Consider the following 11796-nt stretch of genomic DNA (forward strand, 5'->3'; position numbering starts at 1 on the left):
GATTAAAGGTCTAGAAAATAAAACCAAGGAGCCATGAGATGGGGACAGAGGAAGGCAGGTCCTGCCAATTGTAAGGACCCACCATGGATGAGGAAGTGCATGAAGGAACCAATGCAATGCTGGGAACCCCATTCCAGAAGTATCCACACATCAGCACCCTGAGCAGGCATTGAGAGACTTAGGCCAGTGCTATCTGAGTGGACAATGCCCCTGGTTGAGGCCTAAGGCTGGGCTGGATCCCAGAGGGCCTATGAGGCATTAAAAGTGGGAGGAAGTTTGTGCTCTGCTCCATGAGGTATCTGAGTGTGGATAGGGATCAGGGCCTATCCTCGGGTCTGACTGACTAGGTCATCACAACTGGGTGGGCGCTGGGAGCAGGACAGCCAGACCTTGTGCATAAGTCTCTGGTTTTCTGTACCATTGCTTCATCTTTGGAAATACTCTTAAAATTGGCAAATCAGAGAGAAAAAAGACAGTTCCCAGAAGGGCTCAGATGTGAGAGTCTGCTGTTTGGCCTAGTGACGGTGACACTGTCTTGTTTTGGTTGAGCAGGTCCCAGTGGGTTACACATCTTCTGGCCTGAATGTTTTACCTCATAGAATTCCCATGAGTTGGTGTCCCTTGAACCCTCCTTTAAAGGTGAAGAAACTGAGGCACAGGCAGGAAGTCATATGTTAAAGATCCCCATCACCGGGGCCAGGCATGTCTAGGCACAGATGTGTGTGTGGCTGCAGTGGCTGAGCAGGTGGCATGGTCATCTGAGCTCAGCCTGGCTCTTCCAGTCATTCCTGTATGGCCAGGGCTGAGGTGAGAAGGAAAGGCTGCCCACCTAGGACCTGAACCACCATCCTCTGCCCTCAGCCAGGGTGGGTGTGAGTCCATGTTGCCAACATTGCAGCACCCAGAGGAAGCCAGTCAGAAGTGTGGCTAGGGCTACACACTGTGAGAACATTGACAGGCTTGTATCCAGAAGGGCGTCCCCTCCCAGTGATATCCAGATAAAGTGGATGGCCTCGGGGACCACCTGTCCAGATGGGCATCTCAGCTGTTCCTTCCTTTTCACTGCTGTAGTCCAAGTGGTCATAGGTGCTACCCCCTCTCTGAAGGTCTCACTCTTTGGAAGTAGCAACTTTCCTCCTTCATCTCTAGTTTCCTTACCACGGATTTCCTGCTTAGCCTATAGTGAGGTAAAGGGTGAAGCTAGCCCAGGGATCAAGGGGAAGTTGGCTAGCAGCTCTGGTAGGAGAGCTTTGTAGGATGCGCAGTTGGCTCCAGCATAAGGCTTGTGGCTGCTGCTCAGTCTAGCTACTCTGGGCCCGTGGGCACTGCATGGCCATAGCAAAACCTCAGTGACCTTCTTGGAAGAGGTAAGCCCAAAGACAGCAGAGTTTGGCTGAGAAGAGAAAAAGAGGTGAAGGCCCAGATGGATGAGACCTATGCTTGGTACATACTGTATTCTATCTAGGTGGTCTGTGGGCTCCTGGAGAATCCCCAAATTGACAGGATATATTGAAGTGTGGCTTCTCCTTGTCCATGTATGATCCATGATGCTCTCTCTCAGAGAAACTTCCTTCTTGTTTCTTCCTCATCTCTTCTGGGATGCAACTGTGTTTCATGGCTTTCTCACTCAGGACAGCCTGGGGCACCCCTTACAGCTGCACCCCAGACCTTGGAGATGGGCATGCTGTATTTGGAACATTGATCAGGGCCTAGGGCAGCTAGGTGGAAGTACTTTGAGTCCAGAGCAGAGAGGAGTAGAAGTCATAGAAATGGGCTGTGGAGACAGTAAGGTTCAGACAGACATTGGGTATGGATGGAGCACAGGCTGGGCCTGCCTGAGGTGGAGAACACAGAAGGGGAGATTTTCCACACTTGCAGGTGGGAATCTGTCTTAGTCACTGTTCTATTGCTATGAAGAGACACCATGACCAAGGCAACCCTTATGAAAGACAGTATTTAACTGGGGCTGGATTATATTTTCAGAGGTGTAGTTCACTAGCCTCATGATTCTGGAGCAGTAGCTGGGAGCTACATTGTGATCTGTAGGAGAGAAAGGGACAGAAAGATAGAGAAGAAAATGAGTGAGAGAGGGGCTGGCATGGGTTTTTGAAACCTCAAAGCCCACCCCCAGTGACTCCAACAAGGTCACACCTCCTAATCCTTCTAATTCTTTCAAATAGTGCTACTTCTTGATGACAAAGCATTCAAATATGTGAGCCTATGAGGGCAACTCTCATTCAAATCCACAGGACCCTTGGGTGCAGTTCATCTAGGGACCATTTACTATCATGAGTGTGAGGGTTAATGGGGACCCTGTTTTAGGTCTGGATCCCAGAAAATACTACTAATTATAAGGCAAGCCACTTCTCAGGACACACCAGGCTGCACTGACTGTGCATGGGTGGTGGGAAAAGCCTATAGCAGTTGAGGAGAGATGGGTAGTGAGGCGTGGGAAGGACCATGGTCTTGTTGATCATTCACTGCCAGATAAGACTCAACCTGGCCACTGGCTCTGGGACTTGACAGCAGTCAGTGTGAGAGAAAGGCTGGGAAGGGAAGCCAGAAGAAAGGCCACACATGCCTTCTGCAGGCCTCCCAGGGGCCATTGCTGCAGGGGTACCCTGTGTACCCCACTAGAGGACCAGTGTGATGCTCCTGCCCTCAGCGGACTCTAGAACCAGGTCATGGTGGCTAGGGCACAGTGGTCGACGTGCTTCAGCATCTGCCGTGATGGGGGTAGTCACGAAAAAGCAGGCCAGAGACTGCCTCTGGGGAAGATGACCGTCACCTGTTGTTCGTTTGGAGTGGCATATTGTTTCTATGCTGATGCCACAGGCCACTGTGTTGGTTGGTAGAATACCAAGCTCACTCATTCTGGTTGGTGGTTGGAGTCACAACACTGGAGGGAAAGCGATCTCTGGAGCATGATCCTGAGATCCTTAGGGTAACCTTTGTGTCTTTGAATCATCTCTTTCCTGTCCCTTGGGTGGCAGGGAACGAGCTAACTACTCCATGGCCCATGTCCTCAAGGTGCTCAAGTTAGTTGAGAATCTAAATTTTGACATTGTAGGAGAAACGTGGCTCTGACACAGAAGCAATGTAGTTTCCTATAAAAGATGGCTGGGGGAAGAAAGGGATCTTTAGCCAGACCTTGATGGATAAGACGCACCCCAGGAAGAAGGCAGTTAGCACGAGTCGGCCTGGGATTCTCTAGTGCAGTGTCAGCATTCACAATGCCCTGCACGCAATACCAGGCTTTTAGAAAAAGAGGGGAAGAGGTTATCAAATCCTAAAAGAGCAGCAGGAACTCTCTGGTCTGAGGTTGGAAACAGCTAGTGAGGTTGCTGAGGAGGCTGGAGTCAAATACAGGCCTTATGTGTCAGGAGTGGCCAGAAGCAGCTTAATGGGGTGAACTTTGGGTGACACAGAGTGGAGTGGAGTGAAAGGTCTTAGAGGTAGCAGATTCTGACACCCAGGAGTGTGAGAAGTATCAGAAGCAGCTCTTAGGTTAAGTTTGGGGTGTACCCCTCACAGAGGAGACAGGTTTTAGAGAGTACAGCAGGCTGCTCCTGGATGTAGGGATAACTGTGGCTCTGGTACCGCCCGTGCGGAGCAGCCCAGAAACCACAGAGAAGAGCAGGAATTGCTAAGGATACTAGTCCTCTGGGGTGCAGGGAAGGAGGGTAAAACAGAGGGCAGGAGGGTCCTGGGGAGGGAAGTTCTGGCAGGGAGGTGACCAGATCTGAGACAACCTGGGACCCCACTGGAGTGCACAGAAAATATTTCCTGCTCATCATGTCAAGGTGGGTTCTGCTCTCTTGGCTTGGTGACAGTGTTCTAAGTTCCCAGGATGACACTTTACCTTTCCACTGGCTGTGGAGGCCTTACTGTTCCTGCACGGTGAAGTGTACTGGGTGCGCTGGGTCCTAGGGAAGGATGTACTGTCAGCAGTCTCTGTGTGGAGTGAGACCAGACTGGGTAGGCAGCCTGAGGACAGGGCCCCCCACTGGGACAGGCCAGCCCTGCTGGAATGTGACTAGCTCCAGGGAGGTGAGCTAAGGGAGATGGAATTCCACCTGAGCATGGAGTCACCTCTTGCTCACAAGGGGTGTTGGTCTTGTCCCTTCCTGCCCTGCCCTGTCTGGTCTGGGTGCTCCTGGGGGCTGGCTTTCTATTCTGGGTATGACTGCAGAGCAGCCAGTGTACGGGGTACAACAGGGACCCAGCCCCAGGCAGCGAGGGCGAGGCCACTTAGCGGCTGCTCAAGCCACTTACATGCTTGACTAGAGTGGACAGTGTGGCATGTCAAGGGCCCCCAAGAGGCCAGGCCCCACCTTCCCGGAAGTCAGCCAGCAGTCCTCAGGCTGCTGCGCTTGCAAGTCCTGCCCCACACTTAGGGTGGATATGGGGGGCTCCCCCTCAATATGTAGAAAAAACCTGCTTCCTGGACTCAAGGGACCAGGAGGGATTCAGGCTTCAGAAGCTTTTCCAGGTCTGACATGTTGGGTAGGAGAAGACACCCCCCCTCCCCCGGGGACCTTGCTCACTAGCCTCTAATCCTGAACTCCTGGGACAACCATCTTGCTCCCACCCGGGGATTTTGCACACGCTGTCCATGAGGGTGGAGTTTGGCCTTTGCTCAGGAGCATTTCTCTCCACAGTGTCCACCCAGCCTCAGTGTACTACGCTGCTTTTATGTTCCCACCATTTGAACTTATTCTCTTTGCACAGCTCTTTGTGTCTTTATCGTCCATTAGCTCCCACTACGAGGTCAACGCCATGAGGCTCGGGACAGCTGAATGCCCTATGCCTAGAACAGTGCCTGGCACACAGTAGGGTTTGTAGAATGAGTGGCAAGTTTCTACTCTTTCCTGGAAGTGTCTTGGGAGTAGGATGCCAGATGTAATTTGAGATTCCCAGTTAAATTTGGCTTCAAGATAAGAAATCAATTTTATTTGTGCATATTCCAAATGTTTTATGGGACACCCACTTGAACATCTTTATGTTAGATTCAAATTTAACCGTTTCATGTATTCTGAACCAAGCCTATGCTGTGCAGTTGAAGGAACACAGAGACCCTGGGGACCTCATAGTGACAGGCTTTAGAACTGCAGGTTGCTGTCACCCCAGGACACTGGCACAGATACTGCAGAGATACAGAACATGAGGACCTCGTGTCACCCTCCCTTCCTCGGGGCCTTCAGTCACCACACGCCACTAATCCACTCCCTGTGTTTATCACTGCGTCCTTTCAGAAGGCTACACAAACCAAGTGAGGTGTGCAGCCAATAGAACCCCTTCTTGCTCAAGGTGATCTCCTAGACTCATTCAAGTTGCTGTGTGTGACAACAGTTCTTTCACCTCAGCAGTCATGTGACAGTCCACAGCTCAGAGGCAACACATTTCGTTTAGCCATCCCCTTGATGAAGGACAACTGGGTTGTTGACAGGCTTGGACCATTGTAAATAAAGTTGCGGTGAATCTGTGTGCACAGGTTTTTCTATCAGTGTAAATGTCTAGTTCTTTATGCTAAAAGCCAGCATACTGTTGATGAGCGTTAGCTTTATGATAAAGTCCTGGAGCATCCTATGGAGGGAGTGTCAGCTTTGCATCCCTATGTGGCAACTGCTGAGACCACTGGTCTGTAAAGGCAAAGGGCAGCCTGTACCAGGGCCTCTGTCCCCATACCTGTACCAGGGCCTCTGTCCCCATACCTGTACCAGGGCCTCTGTCCCTATACCTGTACCAGGGCCTCTGTCCCTATACCTGTACCAGGGCCTCTGTCCCTATACCTGTACCAGGGCCTCTGTCCCTATACCTGTACCAGGGCCTCTGTCCCTATACCTGTACCAGGGGCTCCGACCCCACACCAGTACCAGAGCCTTCAAACCCACACCTGTACCAGGGCCTCCATCCCCACACCTGTACCAGGACCTCTGTCCCCACACCTGTACAAGAGCCTTCAAACCCACACCTGTACCAGGGCCTCCAAACCCACACCTGTACCAGAGCCTCCATCCCCACACCTGTACCAGGACCTCTGTCCCCACACCTGTACCAGGGCCTCTGTCCCCACCCCTGTACAAGAGCCTTCAAACCCACACCTGTACCAGGGCCTCCAAACTCACACCTGTACCAGGGCCTCCGTCCCCATACCTGTACCAGAGACTTCAAATCCACACCTGTACCAGGGCCTCTAAACCCACACCTGTACAGGACTTCTGTCTCCACACCTGTACCAGGGCCTCTGTCCCCACACCTGTACCAGGGCCTCTGTCCCCATACCTGTACTGGAGCCTTCAAATCCACACTTATACCAGGACCTTCAAACCCACAACTGTGCCAGGGCCTCCATCCCCATACCTGTACCAGGGCCTTTAAACCCACACCTGTACCAGGGCCTTCAAACCCACACTTGTACCAGGGCCTCCATCCCCACACCTGTACCAGGGCCTTCAAACCCATACCTATACCAGTGCCTTCAAACCCACACATGTACCAGAGCCTCCAAACCCATATCTGTACCAAGACCTCCAAATCTACATCTGTACCAGGACTTCTGTCCCCACACCTGTACCAGGGCCTCTAAACCTACACCTTTACCAGGGCTTCTGTCCCCACACCTGTGTCAGGGCCTCCATTCCCATGCCTGTACCAGGGCCTCTGTCCACACACCTGTACTAGGGCCTCCAAACCCACACCTGTACCAGGGCATCTGTCCTACATCTGTACCAGAGCCTCTCCCACATGTATGCTAGAGCCTCCATCAAACTCTGGTGTCAGCACCTTGCCTCAGCACTAACCCAATAACACAATTTTCTTCTCTACTTCCACAAGCTTGACCATTCTAGGAACTTCACATAGGCTAGATTGAAGTGTTTTCCTTCCATGTGTGCCTTAAACTGGCCTCATGTCTTACAGATTCTTATGCTGTAGGTATGACTTGAGTGTCAGCATCCCTGTTTTAACCTGGTCCTAATGGTGGGTCGGTCTGGTCCTCTGCCCAACCCTAGTGCCCGGACAAGGAGTGCAGCCTGTGGGTTGAGCCAGGAGAAGGAACTAGGCCTATTCTGGATTTAGAGACTCTTTTTCCGGGGGTCCATAGGTGGAAAAGCAGGGAAGAACTGACCCCCAGTTCCATCTTAGATCCCATCTGCTCTGTGGTAGAACAGGCTGTGTGAGAGACTGGGAGGCTGGGATCATAATGAAGATGAGAGTCTAGGAAAGAGACTGAGGCTGCTGACACCGAGTGAGCTGAGAACAGGTCATAAGGGCACTGGCAATGGTCAGGGTGGAGGGTGCTCATGGAAGGGGCACTGGCCAGGAGGTGCTCATGGAAGGGCACTGGCCATGGTCAGGGTGGAGGTGCTCATGGAAGGGCACTGGCCATGGTCAGGGTGAAGGTGCTCATGGAAGGTTTTTTTCCCCTTCATCAGATGACGTAGCTGGGGCTGTCCCAGCTGGCTCCTGTCACTGATGCCACAGTGATACCATGACCAGCATCCAGGGAAAGAGGGATAAGATAAGAGAGGAGTGGTAAGCAGTGGTAGGGCAGGGCAGCTCTTCCTGGACAGACTGGCAATGCCTGTGGGTTCCCAGCTGCCACATTACTCTGGGCTGCCATGACCACCTCCACTTAGTCCTGTGCAGACATGACAGCCTAGGCTTAGCCCTTTGGCTGGACACCATGGCCCAGAAGGAACTTGGACCATTCATCCAGGAAGAAGGTGACTTTGGTGAGCTGTTGTTGTCCCTCAGGTGAGCTGTTGTTGTCCCTCGGCTTCAAGCTCAGGTGAGGCAGTTACAAGTCAGGTAGTTGATACGGATGGATAAAATGTTCTCTGCTGGGGGACACAGGCAAGCCCAGTATCAGCACCGAACGTACAATTCCGATTTAATCCCCACAGCTGCTAGCCTCCCACCTGGTCACAGGTCTGCCTTACCTACTTTATGTATGAAAAAATGAAGGTGAGCGGGGTAATATAGCCCGAGGCTACACAGCTCTCAGGCTTCCCTGGAATACGAACTCAAGCTGGACCCAGACTCATCAGTATCTGGGGCTGTCCTCGCTCAATCTTGCCATCCCAAAAGTGAATCCACAATATTATCCAGAAGTTCTGGAACCTTCTGAAGTGACGTAGAAGCTTTGAACCTTAGCCCCCAAGATCCCACTCTCTAATCAACTGGAGATTGAGGGTCATTCAGGTACTGTGTCCTGTTGCTCTGTTCACGGGGTCCTGGACGTTGTCTCTTGTCTAGAAGAGGACACTTGGGGGGGACAGAGGACATAGCTGTTTTAGAGGGTTTATGCTTTGTCCCTTGAAGCAGAGTTCTGTTGCTTCACAGCACAGGGAGGGCTTGTGCTGGACAGAGGGCAGGCTGAGAGTCATGAGCCCTCACCTGCAGTGTCCTTATTCTAGGCAAGCAGAGCCCAGCCTGGCAGACTCTTGATGTCAAGGGGTGGCAGAATCCAAGGGCTAGTGCAGGCTGCCGGGTTGGAGTGCTGGTCTCATTGCTGTTCACAGTGTGTGCTGCGGCGTGTTCATCTGGACCTGGCCACTTCTGTTCTCTGTGCATCTCTTTCCATCTGTGAACCTGGGGGCTCATCTCATAGAGCGACACTAACCAAATGATCAAAGGAACTGAGTGTTTAGTCACACTGCTCAATAGCCTCTGTAAGTTGCCTTATTTGCACACACTGCATTAAGTATGATGAGAATTCAGTTCTTTGACCCAGGTTTCTAGTGTGTGGTCGCTACATGTGGCTTATGGCTAGCATATGAGCTCCCTGGTACAGGATGTCACCTAGAAAGCTGGTGGTCATGGGGCATTCAGAACTTAGAATTATTAGAGAAACTTGGGGACACCTCGGTGGCAGGCTACCTTCCTGGCCTCCAGGTCCAGCCAGCCATGTAATTTCCACCAGAAAGCATCCCCCTGTGGCTGGTCCTGGCAGGAGCTTACTGGAAAGTAACCAGGGGAGGGGAGGAGCAGCATGTCGAGGCTCAGTTATCAGTGAGACCAAGTCAAGATGTGCTCACTGGGCACACAATTGCCTTCTTTGTCCTCAGGAGGGGGACTCAAACTCAGGGTGTCATCAAATAAGTGAAGGGACATTCTGCAGAAGAGGGTTTGAGAGAGCTAAGAAGCATGGCAGGGTGTAGGGGGAGGTAGCATGGCAGGATGGGGGGGAAGGTAGCATGGCAGGGTGTGGGGGGAGGTAGCATGGCAGGATGGGGGGGAGGTAGCATGGCAGGGTGTGGGGGGAGGTAGCATGGCAGGGTGTGGGGGAGGTAGCATGGCAGGATGGGGGGGAGGTAGCATGGCAGGGTGGGGAGGGAGGTAGCATGGCAGAATGGGGGGGAGGTAGCATGGCAGGATGGGGGGGAGGTAGCATGGCAGGGTGTGGGGGGAGGTAGCATGGAAGGGTGTGGGGGAGGTAGCATGGCAGGGTGTGGGGGAGGTAGCATGGCAGGGTGTGGGGGGGAGGTAGCATGGCAGGGTGTGGGGGGAGGTAGCATGGCAGGATGTGGGGGGGAGGTAGCATGGCAGGGTGTGGGGGAGGTAGCATGGCAAGGTGTGGGGGGGAGGTAGCATGGCAGGGTGTGGGGGGGGTAGCATGGCAGGGTGTGGGGGAGGTAGAATGGCAGGGTGGGGGGGGAGGTAGCATGGCAGGGTGTGGGGGGAGGTAGCATGGCAGGGTGTGGGGGGAGGTAGCATGGCAGGGTTGGGGGGAGGTAGTATGGCAGGGTTGGGGGGAGGTAGCATAGCAGGATAGGGGGGAGGTAGAATGGCAGGGTGTGGGGGGGAGGTAGCATGGCAGGGTGTGGGGGAGGTAGAATGGCAGGGTGGGGGGGAGGTAGCATGGCAGGGTGTGGGGGGAGGTAGCATAGCAGGATAGGGGGGAGGTAGCATGGCAGGATGGGGAGGGAGGTAGCATGGCAGAATGGGGGGTAGCATGGCAGGATGGGGGGAGGTAGCATGGCAGGATGGGGGGAGGTAGCATGGCAGGGTGGGGGGGAGGTAGCATGGCAGGATGGGGGGTAGCATGGCAGGGTGTGGGGGGGAGGTAGCATGGCAGGGTGGGGGGGAGGTAGCATGGCAGGGTGTGGGGGGGAGGTAGCATGGCAGGGTGTGGGGGGAGGTAGCATGGCAGGATGTGGGGGGAGGTAGCATGGCAGGGTTGGGGGAGGTAGCATGGCAGGATGGGGAGGGAGGTAGCATGGCAGGATGGGGAGGGAGGTAGCATGGCAGGATGGGGAGGGAGGTAGCATGGCAGGATGGGGAGGGAGGTAGCATGGCAGGATGGGGAGTAGCATGGCAGGATGGGGGGAGGTAGCATGGCAGGGTGGAAGGGAGGTAGCATGGCAGGGTGTGGGGGGCATAGGTAGAACAGGCTTCTAGGAGCCCAGCTGCCACCTCTCCTGATCCTGGACACTTACATTCTTTGCAAAGAAAAAGTTCAAGTGTCACAATATCACTGAAGATGACTTTTGCCTACCCAAGGGAGACTCAACTGCAGTTTGCATCTGAACCAAGAATGATGGCTCAGGGAGTGTCTGCCATGCTGAGGGAAGGCTTTCTCTCCTCCCCATGGGATATGTCACCTGCCTATTTGGTGGATGTAAGCTAGAACCAGGCAGCAGATGGAGGAGCACAGCCCCCAGGAGGTGGGGTTCTCCTGATACCAGAGCCTCCAGAGCAGCATGACCTGGACATTAACTATGAAAAATGCCAACCTCAGCTGTTCACTGCCACGCACCATATGTCCCTCTTAAGACTGGGAATGCCACATGTGTGCCTGTCCCAATCCACGTGTACCTCATAGCTACTCTCTCATCACAAGAGAGGGTCTGATGTTAGCCTGCCACAGGAGGAAACTGAGGTATGGAATGACTGAGTGGCACGCTTGAGGTAGCCCAGTCACCTACGTTGGCAGGCCACATTCTGCCCATCTCCCCTTTCACCTGTCTCTCAGGCCTCGACTGTGTGTGTACATGTATGGTGTTTAGATGGCGGGGTTGGTTGTTGCAGTCACAATGACTAACAAGTTGCACACACCTTATTCCCACAAGACCTTCACTGTTTACAACACCATTTCCTGCCCAAGCTTTGCAGCTCCATGTTGGTGAACAGTGTCACTGGGCCCCTCTTATAAGTGGGCACAGCCACTGAGGCTCTGGTAGGTTGTGGCGCTGCAGGGAGCTGTTCTTCTCTGGGCAGGTGGGGTTGCTGGCCACACCCTGCTCTCACTCTCAGGAATTTCAGTTGGGTCTTTGTTCTGAGCTGGCAGTAGAAAATAGCCGGGGTGTGTGGATAGCTTCCTCCCAGCCTTGATAACACTGCTTGTTTGTTGCATGATCTTGACTTACAGCCTGTCTCTGAGGCTCAATGTCCCCACATACCCCCAAGGGGGAAGGCAGCAATAATAGACTTCTTGGACCCACAGTGCAAGTTCAATGCCTGCAAAGCCCTGGATGGCTAGTCTTCCACTGTGGAACGCCTGGATCCCTGAGCAGCTGCTCTGAGTCTGTGTGGTGCTCAGCATCAGGGGTTGCAGATGTAACATAAAAGCCAGAGTCCAGTTCTAGGCTCTAAGCTGTTTAGCGGGGGTTGAGCATGAATCAGGGTCTCACTCTGTAGCCCTGGGCTGAGGTAGAACTCAGATCCATCTGCCACCATCTCCAAGCACAGGGACCAAAGGCCTCATGCACTACTATACCTGGCTAGACTCTACGTTCTGCTCCCAAGGCTCTTGCTAGTTCAGAGGTCTACTTTCTTTGAAGTCCTGTCCAT

General features: G+C 53.4%; 1 protein-coding gene across 2 annotated transcripts in view; it reads left to right on the top strand.

Moving 5' to 3' along the window:
* WNT7A (Wnt family member 7A) overlaps nucleotides 1-11796 on the top strand; it is a gene marked incomplete at both ends in the record, with an annotated part of 41380 nt that overhangs the window by 15492 nt on the left and 14092 nt on the right. The gene's annotated exons all lie outside the window — the stretch shown is intronic.

This window comes from Micromys minutus, assembly GCF_963924665.1.
Source record: "Micromys minutus genome assembly, chromosome: 3".
Taxonomy (NCBI): domain Eukaryota; kingdom Metazoa; phylum Chordata; class Mammalia; order Rodentia; family Muridae; genus Micromys; species Micromys minutus.